We start from the raw sequence: 13,877 nt of genomic DNA, 5'->3' as shown, positions 1-13,877 counted from the left end.
ATAATATCAGAATCAAGTTTATTTGCAGACAATAATCGCAATTTCTCTTGTTAATAAACTTCTGTTAGTGTCATATAAGCATTAGTGGTCATATTTTTACTATTGGTCAACCGGAATTGCGCATAGGCCGAATTCACCGGACTAAATCATGCCGAGACAGAGAGATATAATCTCTCATATTTTCTAAGTGCGAAATGTAGGCCCTACTTATTTAGAACTTTCGGCACATCCATCTCATCTTCAGCTAGAGTGAATCACTCTACATCTTTACCCCTGAACATGAATCATTAACTGTCATCTCTTTAATAATAAAATCTACTTTTAAACTACCGCTATCTTACCAATTAAACGATCGAATAGTCTACATTATGAATACCGCTCTAGAAAATACAATTACAAAGTTTATGTTATGATGTCAATTCGATATATCTATATTGTACCCATTTTTTTTTCTATTTTGTTGAACTCCTAGTGCAGATATATCTATCATTCTCATTGCTTTATAATCACGAATAACATAACCAGTTTTATAACTGTATGTAAATACATATATACTAAGAATATATTGTTTGGAGTTGAGGATACACCTGGAGTGACTTTTGAAAACAAAACTGTAAGAATATTTGCTTCCCTTCAACAATTAAATAACGTTTGTTGTTCACTTGGTAAAACGTTGTTTCAGACTTTGTTATCAAACTGCAAGCCCGACTCTAGCCTGTAATCAACATGAGATAATCAAGTGACACATGCTACTCCCGAACCTGTCTGGATAATTGGCTCCCCCCCCCTCTCAACTCTAGGCACGTGGATCTTCCAGCAGAGCTATATTTTTTTTATTTTTTTTTTTGTATTAAAAGCAAGCATTATGTTAATTGGTGCAGCCAGAGTCATAAAACTAGAGGCAATACGTGCTTAATAACCCACTTCCCCTTCATTCATTATCTGGCCACCAGATATCCCCCTCCCCCCATTTTCTGCCTCACCAGATATCTACAGAGTAGGCTACTTTGTACACGTTAGCGGAAACGGATCTTTGTCGCTAATCTTATTGATAGTTTCTATTTAATGTAGGCCCTATTGTGGTTATATAATAGGCCCTACTGTGGCTATAATAGATAGGCCTACATAGATAAATAGATAGGTAGATAAATACAGTGCTTTTGTAAAAAAAAAAAAAAATAGGTGCCGGTAATCAGTGATGGATTGCCTAACTTTTAACTACTTATAAATTAATAATAAACTTTAAAATACAAGAAAAATAATAACTTTTTCCCCACATTGAACAAGGTGCCGGTACCAAAAAAGCATTGGATAGATAGATAGATAGATAGATATAGATAGATAGATAGATAGGCGTTCCCGTCCTCCAGACAGAGGTTTCGACTAGGAAGTAGATTATCTTCAAGTTCTCCCTTTCTGACCTTGCGATCTCTAGGGCAGATGATGTAAACGTCATCAGTTGCTGTGGCCCACGGTACACGAGGGTGCATACGGCCAACACAGCGACCGACCGCTTTTACTTTCCCCTTATTAATGTCAGGTACCCATTAGAGCTGTGTGAACTCAAGAGGCGCCCAAAGATTCCGAAATTAAATATCATAGTCTACATCAGGATTCGAACCCGGGACCCCCGTTTCGGAAGCCAAGCGCTTTACCGTTCAGTCACCGCACCTCCAATATAATATCAGAAACAAGTTTATTTGCCGACAATTATCGCAATTTCTCCCAACAATGTTTCCATGTTGTTGATATTCATTTATTCACATATAGGCCTACTAGATATGTCTAACTAGTTACTTATTTTTAAAAATTGACGCAGACCCTGTCCGTTAAATATTTAACACTATATAAGTAAAGGATCCTTCTTAACATAATAGATGGGGAACCTTTATCGGCATATTTTTGTTTCTATCTATTTTTTTTTATATTCAAATTATACTTTCACTTACACCAACACACAAGACAAACAGGTTAACGCATCCACGTCCAGACCGTATAGGCTACTACTGTCGAGCAGTCAAGGTTATTGAGAAATTGTAGGCCTATATAGTTAATAGTCGACCGGCGGCGTAGCATACGCCGCTATTTTGCAGGGCCAACCTTAGGCCACTGCAACCTATGCGACCGCAGTGGGCCCAGCACTTTTATAGGACCCGCGCTAATTTTAGGTGTATAAATTATTAAATAAACCATTTTATAACTTATAACAGATTTCCCGCGGCCTCATGTCGATTTAACAGGAGGTCCTGGAAATCTCCTGAAATTGCAAAATAAATGAAAAAGTCCTGGAAATATCCGGAAATTATTAAAGACTTTTTAAAACTCATACCAATCTCCTGAAATATACAGACGAAAATTGTCTTTTGTTTTGTCACTCTTTTAAATTACCTAGGATAACTCCATCCGATAGTTACTACAGCGTAGATTACTTCCCCCACCCCTTTTTTTTTAACGTGAGGTAGAAATAAAAAAAAAGAGTGATATTGCAACGGTCCTGCTGCCCTGCTAGGTTGTGACTACGTGTTCTCCCCCCCCCCCCCCCTCTTGTGAGTGATCTTTCCGATACTCCTTACTACTCGTTTAAACTGTTGAGGGAAGAAGAGAATTATATATAGAGAAGATGATCATTTACACTGTTCATTGTAATATACCCGCTGGAGTTCATCAATTATAAAGTCATAGTCGCAGCTATAGGAGCATAAGCGAGTGGACCAAACCAGATCAGTTTCTCATGTTCATTACAAAGAGCGAAGATCCAAAATTGTTCATAGTTAATTATTCACAGTTGTACTTGGAAGTATTGATTTTTTTGAAAACAGTAAGTTCCAGTTTTCACAACATTTGAGTTTAACACCGTTCAGAAACTGTGCTTAAACCCTGGCAGCGCCGGAGAATAAAAATTACGTCATTTCTCAAATTTTATTCACCTTTATTATTTATGATGAAATTGGTCTTACATTTGTGCATGGCACATAAACAATACATTATCAGAGCGAAGGAATTCTACGATAGCACACAAAATATAGGGCCTACGTTCCTACCACAGTCTCTCTTAAACACTCCCGTTACACGTGACGTTGTAAGTGATATAGTTGACATCTGGATGGTCAAAGGATGTGTTAGTCCACTCATTATGCTCGTAGAGTGGTAGCAACATGTAAACGTGGATGTTTTGAATAATGGACCTCATTCACCAATCGTAAGCAAACAACATTTAGCCACGTGATTCTATATATCTTCTATACAAATTATGTAATCCATAGTGGCTGTCACGTGATACGAATTTTTCATTGTTTTATCAATATTATGACGTGGCTAAATGTGTTTATTTACGATTGGTGAATGAAGTCCATTGGATGGTCCTAAACTGTTCTGTCTGTAATAGGCTGTATCGTTTAATCCAGTTCGTTTAATAATATAGCGTTTATACTAATTATAACGTAACAGAGGCGCCCTACGGTAACGCTTCAAAGACCAGCTTAGGCGTCAACTTTCCTTGGCTGACATAGAGGAGAACACCTGGTTGCATGCGGCCTCAGAAAGAGACAGCTGGAGGTCACTCACGAAGGCCGCGGGATACACATTTGAGACCAACAGAAAATCTGGTGTCGAGGACAAACGCAGACGGCGAAAAGAAAATCTAAATCGACCGCCTGCGGACAATGGTTATGCTTGCCCTGTATGTGGCAAAATATGTAGGTCACAGCTGGGACTGCGCAGCCACGGGAAATACTACATTCCTCACTAATCTACGGACTCGAAGACTAGCCTTATTATATATCTATATATATAATATGAAAATTCAACTCATAATAATTTGAAATAAGAATCGGTAGAGTAGTTTCCCGGCTCCTCTTTATTAGACTCTATTATAGGCACTAGATATGAAACGTGGTATCTACACAATCCTGATGCAGTCCCAGCTGCGATGGGCAGGACACGTCTGCAGAATGGAAGACCGCCGCATCCCTAAACGACTCTTGTATGGCCAACTGAGCGAAGGAAAGCGCTCATTTAAGTCATTGGTTTTCGAGGCTGATTCAGGCAACCCTATCGGTTGAAAAGGTATATGTCCTAGCAAGATCAATATACTACACGACTATCCTTTATTAAAACAATTAGTTACTTGTCACACAATCACACGCGCGCACACACGCCTACATACACATACGACGATGTGTTACTCAGGCGTGTTCACACACACACACACACAAGCACACGATGTGTCACTCAGAAGTATTAACACACACACAGGACGATGTGTTACTCAGACGCATTTATACACACTCACTTACACTGACTGTCTCATTTACGAGGTGGAAATCCAGAGTTTTAAACATGGAATGATCACGCGCTCGTCTGTCTATACATTTTTATTTTTTTTTGGTCTTTCTGTAAGTTAATTTATTTTTGCAATGACCTCGCCTGGCAGTTCAGCTTTTATTGTCGCGTTGTCTTACTCAGACCCGATTTGGCACTTGCCGTGACGCGGCCTGCGGAATACGATCGTTGCTGGTTGGGATACAAACATTAATCTTTGAACACAGTGACACGTCTTTGTGAACGAGATTGCTTGCATGTGGAGGTGGGAATGAAAAATGAGAATGCAATACTTCTGAAAACAAAGAGCCTCAAAAACTGTGAGTTGAGAACAAACAAGACAAACATTTTTTTTTTAAAGACAATATCTCCTCAATAGAACTTATAGAGCGGTTAATAAATATTAATATTAGAAAATATGAGAAAAAAATGTACCCCCCACACACACACACACAGAAAGAACCCTGGTTAAGCGAATGTATAGATCAGGATTAGATCTACTAGACTTTATAATATTCCAATGATAAGCCTTTAGATCAGCGGTTCTCAACCTTTTATGCTGGGCGACCCCTTTTTACACCCCCCCCCCACTATGTTGCGACCCCTCCCACACACACACACATGCAGCAATAGAAGATCAGACAATAACAATCCATGTTTTCGATGGTCTTAGGCGACCCCTGGCAAATCGTCAATCGACCCTCAAGGGGTCGCGACCCACAGGTTGAGAATCCCTGCTTTAGATCTTGCCTTAAAAGATGATGCGCAAAAAAATCTCAACATCGGCGTCGCCAACATGCCCTGCTTCGGCCGAAGACAATAAAGTCCGTTCAAGATAAATATTTTCTGGTTCTCTAACCAAATTTCAATTATTTTCTATTTATAGTTTGAAAAATTATGAGGGGTGGATGTAGAGTTTTCCCAGTGCGGCCAACGAGCTAGTAATTATTTTTCCCACGATATAGGCCTTCACCAGCTGTCAAATTTCTAGGAAAATCGTTAAAGCCGTTTTCGAGATCCGTGTTCAGGTTGTTTTTTTTTAGGCCACCCACCCAGAAGGTTTTAGTTTCCACGGAGGTATGAGTTAAATAAAGGTATTGCACAAACTGACAAAGGTTTACTCAGGCAAAGCCTATGGGAGGGATAAATACCTTTTTGAAAATCATGTGACTGATTCAAAGCAATTCAAAGATTGGTTGTGTGTGTGTGTGTGTGCTAGCGTTGTGTGTGTGTGAGAGAGTATTGTCCTAATTTTGTAGTTGCACTATGAGGCGAGAAGAAACAGATTGTTACAGAGCTTACATCAACTCACTCTGTCTGTCTGTCCGGTAAAACGTTTGTACACGTTATTTCTCCCACACCCAATCTCGGATCAAGCTGAAATTTTGCACAATTATTTCTTGTACCTGACAACACAAGAATCAATTTAAAAAAATAACCAATTAGTTAATTAACACGTGAAAGAAATTGTACTTGACTAAAGGGGTGGTATAAGCTGAATTAATCCCCTTTATAGATCGTCGTCTGAGGCTTAGTGAACACAAACACAAAATAGGACATTATATAACTATACACTCTTCCTTGTTCATAGACTCTTCACTGGCAGAGTGCTTAGAATGTTGGCTTGAGAAGCCTGAGAAGGTTTTAGCCTACGAGTTAGTTCCCTTGTCACAACAGATTAGTTCCTTCTAGGCTAGTTCCATTGTCGCGACAGATTAGTTCCTTCGAGGTTAGAGATTAGTTCCCTTGTCATGACGGATTAGCCCTCCTTTGTGAGTGCTTCGGGAAGCTTGTGCAACGATGAGCCAAGCTCATTGAAAAGCAAGGGGAGGCTATGTTGAACCAAGTGTATTGAAAAGCAACGGGAGACTATGTTAAATCAAGTGTATTGAAAAGCAAGGGGTGACTATGTTGAACCAAGTGTATTGAAAAACAAGGGGAGACTATGTTGAATCGAGGAGACTATGTTGAATCAAGTGTATTGAAAAGTAAGGGGAGACTATGTTAAACCAAGTGTATTGAAAAGCAAGGGCAGGCTATGTTAAACTAAGTGTATTGAAAAGCAAGGGGAGGCTATGTTAAACCAAGTGTATTAAATAGCAAGGAGAGGCTATGTTAAACCAAGTGTATTGAAAAGCAAGGGGAGGCTATGTTGAACCAAGTGTATTGAAAAGCAAAGGGAGGCTATGTTAAACCAAGTGTATTGAAAAGCAAGGGGAGGCTATGTTAAACCAAGTGTATTAAATAGCAAGGGGAGACTATGTTAAACCAAGTGTATTGAAAAGCAAGGGGAGGCTATGTTAAACCAAGTGTATTGAAAAGCAAGGGGAGACTATGTTGAAAAATCTTGTAAATATACCTTTCTTATTTCTATTACAGTTACATTTTTAACCACATTGCGGACAATATATGGCTTGCACTCGTATATCAACACCAGACTTCAGTCCTGAAGTTGACTCTATGTTAATATAGCTTTTCACTCCATCCAACAAGAGACAGGACTGTTCCCTATTCACGTTGTCTAATCAGCTTTAAAATTCCCTCCGAGCGATTCCACCAGCACGTTCCTTTTTGAGGTAAACTGAGGGATGATATGATAAAGTAAATAAGGTCGAACAGTGCGTCCGAATCCTGCCAACTTTCTTCACTTTACAGTTATCCATTTGTTTTCTAAATTAGATCCGCCTTAAACTTATCTTATAAAGTGCAGACGTTACTTCGTAAGAGAAGATCTACAAGTATCCATGTGTTACTCTAGCCATGCATGCTTAGTTAGAAGGTTTTAAACTCTGTTTTGTTTTGTTTGTTTTTTTTCATGCTCAAATGGCATCTGGGAAGAATGAGTACTTGTATAAATTTGTCTTTGCATATGGAATAAGAAATATGCTTTATCTTTGTGACATTCTAAGTATTTTTATTAGGTTTTTTTTTATTTGTAAGTTATGGTGAATTGTTTTACATATTATTGCTACTTTAATTTTATTCTTCTGTCCTAAAGTGTCTCTAAATTTAGTGATTTTACTGACGGTGTTATACTCTAATCAAATGTGAATATTTGTCTCTATTTTGAGTCTGTTCTAGTTTCTGTATGTTTTCTTTAGTTGAGGCTTCTCAAACAGAGAACTTGTACCAAACACTTTTCCATCTTTTTTTTCAATGCTTAATTTATTGAAGACAATATTCAAGAAATTATCTAGCCTAGCTGTGACTATCGTTTATACTTTATACTATCAAAACATTCATAACATTGCAATGCTTTTGAAGTCATTTTACTTTTGCGTCATTAGAAACATTAAAAAGCTGCTCACAGGAAATGTGCATCGATTGGGTGCAGCTAAGTGACGAAATTGTTTTTTAATAATACGACAAGATCACACTGTAATCGGATTTATTACACTACCTATATTCAGAACTTCGGGAGGGGGTGGGGGGCGAAGGGGTGTGTGACGATACGTAAACGCTTGCATATAAAAGTTTCATTTGCGCTTTAAAACGTTCGAGAGAAAGTTTTGCTGTTAGAAATTTTGATTTTCATTTAATTGCCCTTCCCTTGACCCAGTACATTAAAGTCCATGAACTCATCCCGTATGGCCTTCGTCCAACTAACCCCCCCGCCCTCCCCGCGTCCAGCAAGGTCGGTAACCAAATTGATATCTGCACCATCCTCTTCTCCTTCTCGGGCAGGACACGTCCGCCCATAAAAAGAAAAACGTCCGCTGAACAATAGAGTCAGTTGTTAGTGACATCTTCTCTCTCCAAGTAGTTACTAGGGAAAAGATAACTTTCCAAATTGCCACCTTAGTTAACTCCTGACCTGATCATAAGTTTAGATAGGGCCCTCTAATTAGATTAATAAAAATTCAAGGTTCAATTCGACTGGACGCGGGAAAGTTAGGAATTAGAAAGCTTTAATATCATTGGGTCTAGCATCAAGGTTGCTTTAAACTAAGATTTAAAATACCCCAAAATCTATTGGATCCGGCACTAGTGGCTATGCTAATGAGTTTCAGGCCCAATCTATATAAGAGAAGGGTGAAACTCAAACAGACACTCACACCCGCCCAACAGATTTCTCCACTAAACAGGCCAAGCTTCTATCTTATATCTGCCTGTATTTTTTTTAAAACAACATTGGTAGGTTGCTCTTATTTATACAAATCTGTTATATGTGTATTATTATGTGTATTCCTTAAGACTATGCCTAAATCTACTGTAGCGATCGGATCTTTTACAAAAGATCCCGAATCATCTGTTCTCTTACTAGATTTATGAATATATTTTACTGTAGGACATGCCAATTTATTTTAGTGACGTCGTGTGCAATACCACGCCAGACTGTGGCATTTACGGTCATTGTAATTTTACTTTTATTCAACATCACTATGTTATGAATAAGATTTGATCTATAATCTTCCCCCCCCCTTTTTTTTTTATCTCTGCATATTTACCACTTTATTCATAATGATTTATATAACGTTGCCCCTAGAGATATGTGTATCTCTCTTCCTCTATGTTGGTTTCATTACCAGATATTTTCCTCTCCGAGTTTAAACATTTTGGATGACGTTTCTAAATACGTCATGTCATACATCCACTGTTTATTTCCCTTTTATTCTGTTTTATGTAATATTTAAGTACCAAGTTTAAACCTGTGGTTTACTTGTATGATCTTAACATCATGGCTTATCTTTGATCTGCCAGTTGCACCACTAAATGTAGTTATCCCCCTTGTTTCGCATTTTGTAAAATGTATTAATTAAAAGGAGTGAGCTCTATGCCTCATATGCACAATCTGATTGATTGCATGGCATATGAGAGTTCCTACCTATTGCCATGAGGAAGTTTCTAAGTGCTTCTTTCTTTTCAGCCTGGTTGTTATTGGTGCTGCAATATTACGCACACTAGACGTGCAGTCTTTATCACCACTAGATCTGCACTGTCTACACCTGTCAGATATTCAGTGTCGACTGGGTCTGCAGCGTCACCAAACCTGAGCCGACAACGCCAGACCCCCCCCCCCTTTGTCAGCGAGAAGGACTCTCTGTAGTGCCCACTACAAACGGCCTAAAGCCCATTGCCCACTACCCATTGCCTACGGTCCAGTGCCCAGAGATTTGCCCAGTGTTCAGCGCCTACTGCCCAGTTCCCGGCTCCAGCTGTCCACTGCCCAAAATATCTACTGCCCACGGCCTAGAGCAGGGGTTCTCAACCTGTGGGTCGCGACCCCCTTGGGGGTCGATTGACGATTAGCCAGGGGTCTCCAGAGACCATCGAAAAAATGAATAGTTTTGTCTATTCTTCTATTGCTGTGTGTCTGAGCGGGGGGTCGCGGCAGAGTGCGGGATTGTAAAGAGGGGTCGCCGAGCTTAAAAGGTTGAGAACCGCTGGCCTAGAGAATACCCTTCCCACCTTTCGCTGCAGACGGCAAGCTTCTATGAGTCAACCTCGCCCCTCTACAAGTTAAAGAAGATCAGCCCTGAGTCCATCCTGTATCTACTACACGGACGATTCCATGCGGCCAACCAATCAGCAGTGAAAGATAAGAAACAAAAATAGACACTTCTCCATATGCAATCTGTGATAAAACCAATCCACCAAACTACTTCCCATTGTCAACCCAATACCCAAACTGTGTTCTTTTATTAAATCATTCATATACTAAATATATATTTGGTTCATTTTTTTGTTTCTCATTGTTAGCCCGTAGTGTGCCTGTTCAAAAATGTTCTTATGTCTTTTATAACACAAACTATACAAACTGTCTTGAGTTTGTCAATAACAACAAAAAAAAGTGTATTAATCAACATCATCACCAAACTCCATATGAGTGAAGCCATGAGAGGCACAAATCCTCTCTTGCAAAAGCCCTGGACAAAAGCCGTGTTATTGTCACCATGCTTGTAATAATTGGAATGGGCATGTCGAGGATTGGTGAAATATAAAGATACCAGTGAACCCTGGTTCAGGAATATGTTTGATGGGTCCTCCCTCCCCCCCCCCTTTCCATCAAGGAACCAGAAGGTTGAGCGTGACTACAAAACAAACAAACAATTGAGTCATCTTGTATGTGTCAGTGCATTAGATGGCTCAGGATAGCTGCCAGGTCATGAGTTATGCATGCTTGACCACTGCCTTCAACACACGAAGGTCACGGTTGGACTATCGTTCGGTCCCGGATTCATACCCTGCCCACTGCCATCCCTGTCGTTCTGCGGGAGGTTTGAACTTAAACTCTGAACATTCGAAATATAGAACACTTTTCAGACAAATATGTTCTTAAACGAAAAGACATTTCAATATTTTGTGCAAACTACCTACTGCGTGTAATTGTGTCCTTACTCTCCATCTAGTAACGAGTTCTTACAAGTAATAGCCCACTTGTACTTCTTCTGCAGGGCCTCTATTAGTCATAGGCCTGGACGCAATAAACCACTTCTCACCATAGGTGCTACTTAACTGATTGTGGTAAAATATAATAATAAAGAAGCTACAAAAGAAAATACTGCAAAGTAAGGTTTTACTCATTTGTGCTATTTGCGCAAGAGTGTGACAAGTGCAGTTTACCAGAAACCTGCAATCAAAAGAGGGTCACACAGGAGGGCAATTTTTTTACAAAGTAAGGCAACAATCGCACAAGTCATAGAAAAATTATGTATCACTTTCAGACCTGCATTACTTGCTAGAATAGCACAGTCCACAGCAGCACCTGCTTAGCTCAGAACACTTTGGAAAGTCAAAGGTACAAAAGTCTTACTGATACGAGACTTTCTCGTATGCTTGTGAATTATCAATTTAAAAAATTAGAGAAGAAGATCCTAGCCATAGAATCGAGATTTACAAGAAGGATTCTAGGTTTCCCTCTTAAAGAACCTATTAGGCCTACTAATGAGAAAATCTGCAACCGTATCAAAATAGCGACCGGCCCCTGATTACCTTCTAATACAGTTCCCCTTTTAGAGCTTGCGATCTATAATGCATATGATGTAAAGGTCGTCAGTTTCTATGGACAACTGTTAATAAGGGTATCCTGTGGCCAACACAACGACTAACCACCTTAACTTTTCCCAAATAATGTCATTAGATTAGGGTCGACTGAGGGGCGTCCTAAAAAAAATCCCGAAAATTCAAAATCCCAGTCTTCACCAAGATTCGAACCCGATACCCCTCAATTCAGAACATCGGAAGCCAAGCGCTTTACCACTTATCCACCACAAGACAAAAGTTAAACTAGGCAAACATTTTAATAATGAATATGCCTATTGTCATGAAACATGGCTGTAGACCTATATTAAGAATCAAATTTCTCACTCGATGGGACTTAAGCATGTGTTGAATTCGACTGTTGGATACAACCCCATTTCAGTAAACAGAGTAAAAGCTGGACATTTTCACCTGCTGACGAATTAAGGCCGCAACCCCAATGTCCTCCTGGGACCCCACTTGAGGAGGCCCCCAAATGAGTGTTCGAAATTTTTTTTTACAATAAATATTAAGCCATTATCTCATGTCATGTCAAAATGCAGGGGTCCCTAAAGAGGTCAAGCCCCACGGGCCCCCAAATGATCGCTAATCCCTAGCGACGCCACTGGTAACTATAATCCAGAGAGGTTTAGAGCATATAACTGAATACAACATGGCCGTTTTTGCACTGCCATCGGGCTAGATTCTAATACCACTAAATATATACCTTTTAGAAGAAGAAAAAAAGTACATCCAATTAGCGTATGAATATTGAGGTTCTGTTGATAGATGCTCATAACATGTGTTGACAAGGCGCAGTCACCTCACGTCACAAACAGTGTTAGTTGCTCTCCGATGATGTCTTTGTTACAAGCCTTTAACCAATAGATATGGTTTGTTTAGATCTGAGGGCCTATATGTAGGCCCTACATTTTTTAGCAGGCAAGCCTGTGTGTACTAAGTCACCATTATTGTTGAGTAGAAACTTAAGTTTAAAAATTTAGAGGTCTATGTTGTTTTTTTTTTTACAAATTAAAATGAGTAATTATCATAATGATTGTTACGTCAGATCGCATTCAAAGATCTAGATCTACGCGAGTGATGTGATCGATGTTTCAAAGGAAAGGCTGTAGAAAAATTTTGGAGGTTTATAGGCATACACAAATTTATTGCGCTAATAACCTATGTGTAGCCTAATTCTTTTAAACACGGGGGGAGGGGGGGGGGGGAAATAGACTATATGGCCAAATCTACAAATGCAGGCAAAATCTAAATCCAAACTGACTCATTGCGTTTCTCTGCACCTAAACATGGCCTGTTTTAAAATTGTCTCAAACTCAAACCAAAGCAACCATTTGGTCCTCAATAACCAAATTTAGAAATAGGCCTACAAGAATCCACTGTACAAATTGTCCACTGCATGCAAATAAACTAGGCCTATATGTCTTAATTATAACTTCGCTCGAAAGGATTAAACTAAATTTTCTTGCTTCAATTTTGTAACCCCCCACCCAGGGCCTTTAAAGGGGGCCTCCAGATTTTAAAAAATATTTTTTTTACAAAATATTCTTTTTTGACAAATAGGCCTATGACATGCATTTAGATTTATAATAGTATTAAGTTCAGTTATATAGAAAAAGGTATAACGCATAATAGAGACATGCAAAAGAGTTGCCCTATATATAGGAATCAAAGAATGTCGGTGCATGTGTGTAAACTAACTAAATTTAGAGACGCTTCATGCCCGAGAGAAGACTAAAAAGTAAAGTAAAATGCATAAGCTAAAACACCGAACCATAATTTACAAATACAAAAACAAACCCAAATTAAAAAAAAATACTCAGAAAGACACAACGATATCTCGTCTGCTAGGGAAAATTCCTACGAGTGCTCCTTCTTCTTCCCTAGTGCTTTTAGAGCATGGAATGGGTTGCCTAAATCAGCCAAGAAAACGAACGAGTTTAAGTTTAAACGCAGAGTTTAAGTCACTGATAACACCCATGACTAGAATGAAAAACGCACAAGACGTATAATTATCTTTTTTTTTTTTTTAGTTTTTGAAGTAAAGGAAAGTGGGGTAAAATAAGATGGTGGGCTATATGAGCATTTGTGGTAATTTTTCATAAGTCGGTAAAATAAGGTCTGTAATGTATAAGATAATGTATCTGGTGGTGGGAGCCAGCAACATTATTGAATTTATATTGTTTGCATATTCCAGTTGTTCTAAGACGTTGCCTTAAATATAGGCCTACTTGAAAGTGAAACTAAAAAACAACTTGAAATTCCCGTTTCCAGCATAATCAAATCTATAGTCGTTAATACCAAGTAAACTCCGTTGTTGGATTTGGACTAAAAATCTAATGAAAATTAATGCACTTCTGTTATGATGTGTTGATCTCTATGATGTTTAAAACAATTAAAGGCATAAGACATAAACGATTATAGTGTAAGAAGGTTTGTATTTTGGTTTATGTCAAACGTGTGTGGTTAATGCGGGTTGCATGACTAAATATAGCCTATAATAAATGCATGACGCGTAGGACATATAATCATCTTCTCTCTTTTTGAAGTAGGCTAATGTCTGTATTAATTAAAAT

At 38.8% G+C, this 13,877-nt stretch overlaps 1 protein-coding gene across 3 annotated transcripts in view; it reads left to right on the top strand.

The window, feature by feature from the left end:
• Positions 1-13,877, top strand: part of LOC106073278 (piwi-like protein 1) — a 41,630-nt gene that overhangs the window by 1,782 nt on the left and 25,971 nt on the right. Inside the window, exon 1 of one of the 3 annotated variants that reach the window (XM_056005465.1) lies at positions 13,582-13,726. The exons of 1 other annotated variant lie outside the window; for it this stretch is intronic. The gene's annotated coding sequence lies outside the window, so the exon portion shown is untranslated. Of the gene's footprint in view, positions 1-13,581; positions 13,735-13,877 lie in introns of those variants that run through there. One more of the 3 variants, XM_056005464.1, reaches the window with a different exon arrangement.

Source organism: Biomphalaria glabrata, chromosome 12 (genome assembly GCF_947242115.1).
Source record: "Biomphalaria glabrata chromosome 12, xgBioGlab47.1, whole genome shotgun sequence".
In the NCBI taxonomy this organism is placed as follows: domain Eukaryota; kingdom Metazoa; phylum Mollusca; class Gastropoda; family Planorbidae; genus Biomphalaria; species Biomphalaria glabrata.
The sequence above is the reverse complement of the archived record's forward strand: the minus strand, read 5'-3'. Positions and strand labels throughout refer to the sequence as shown.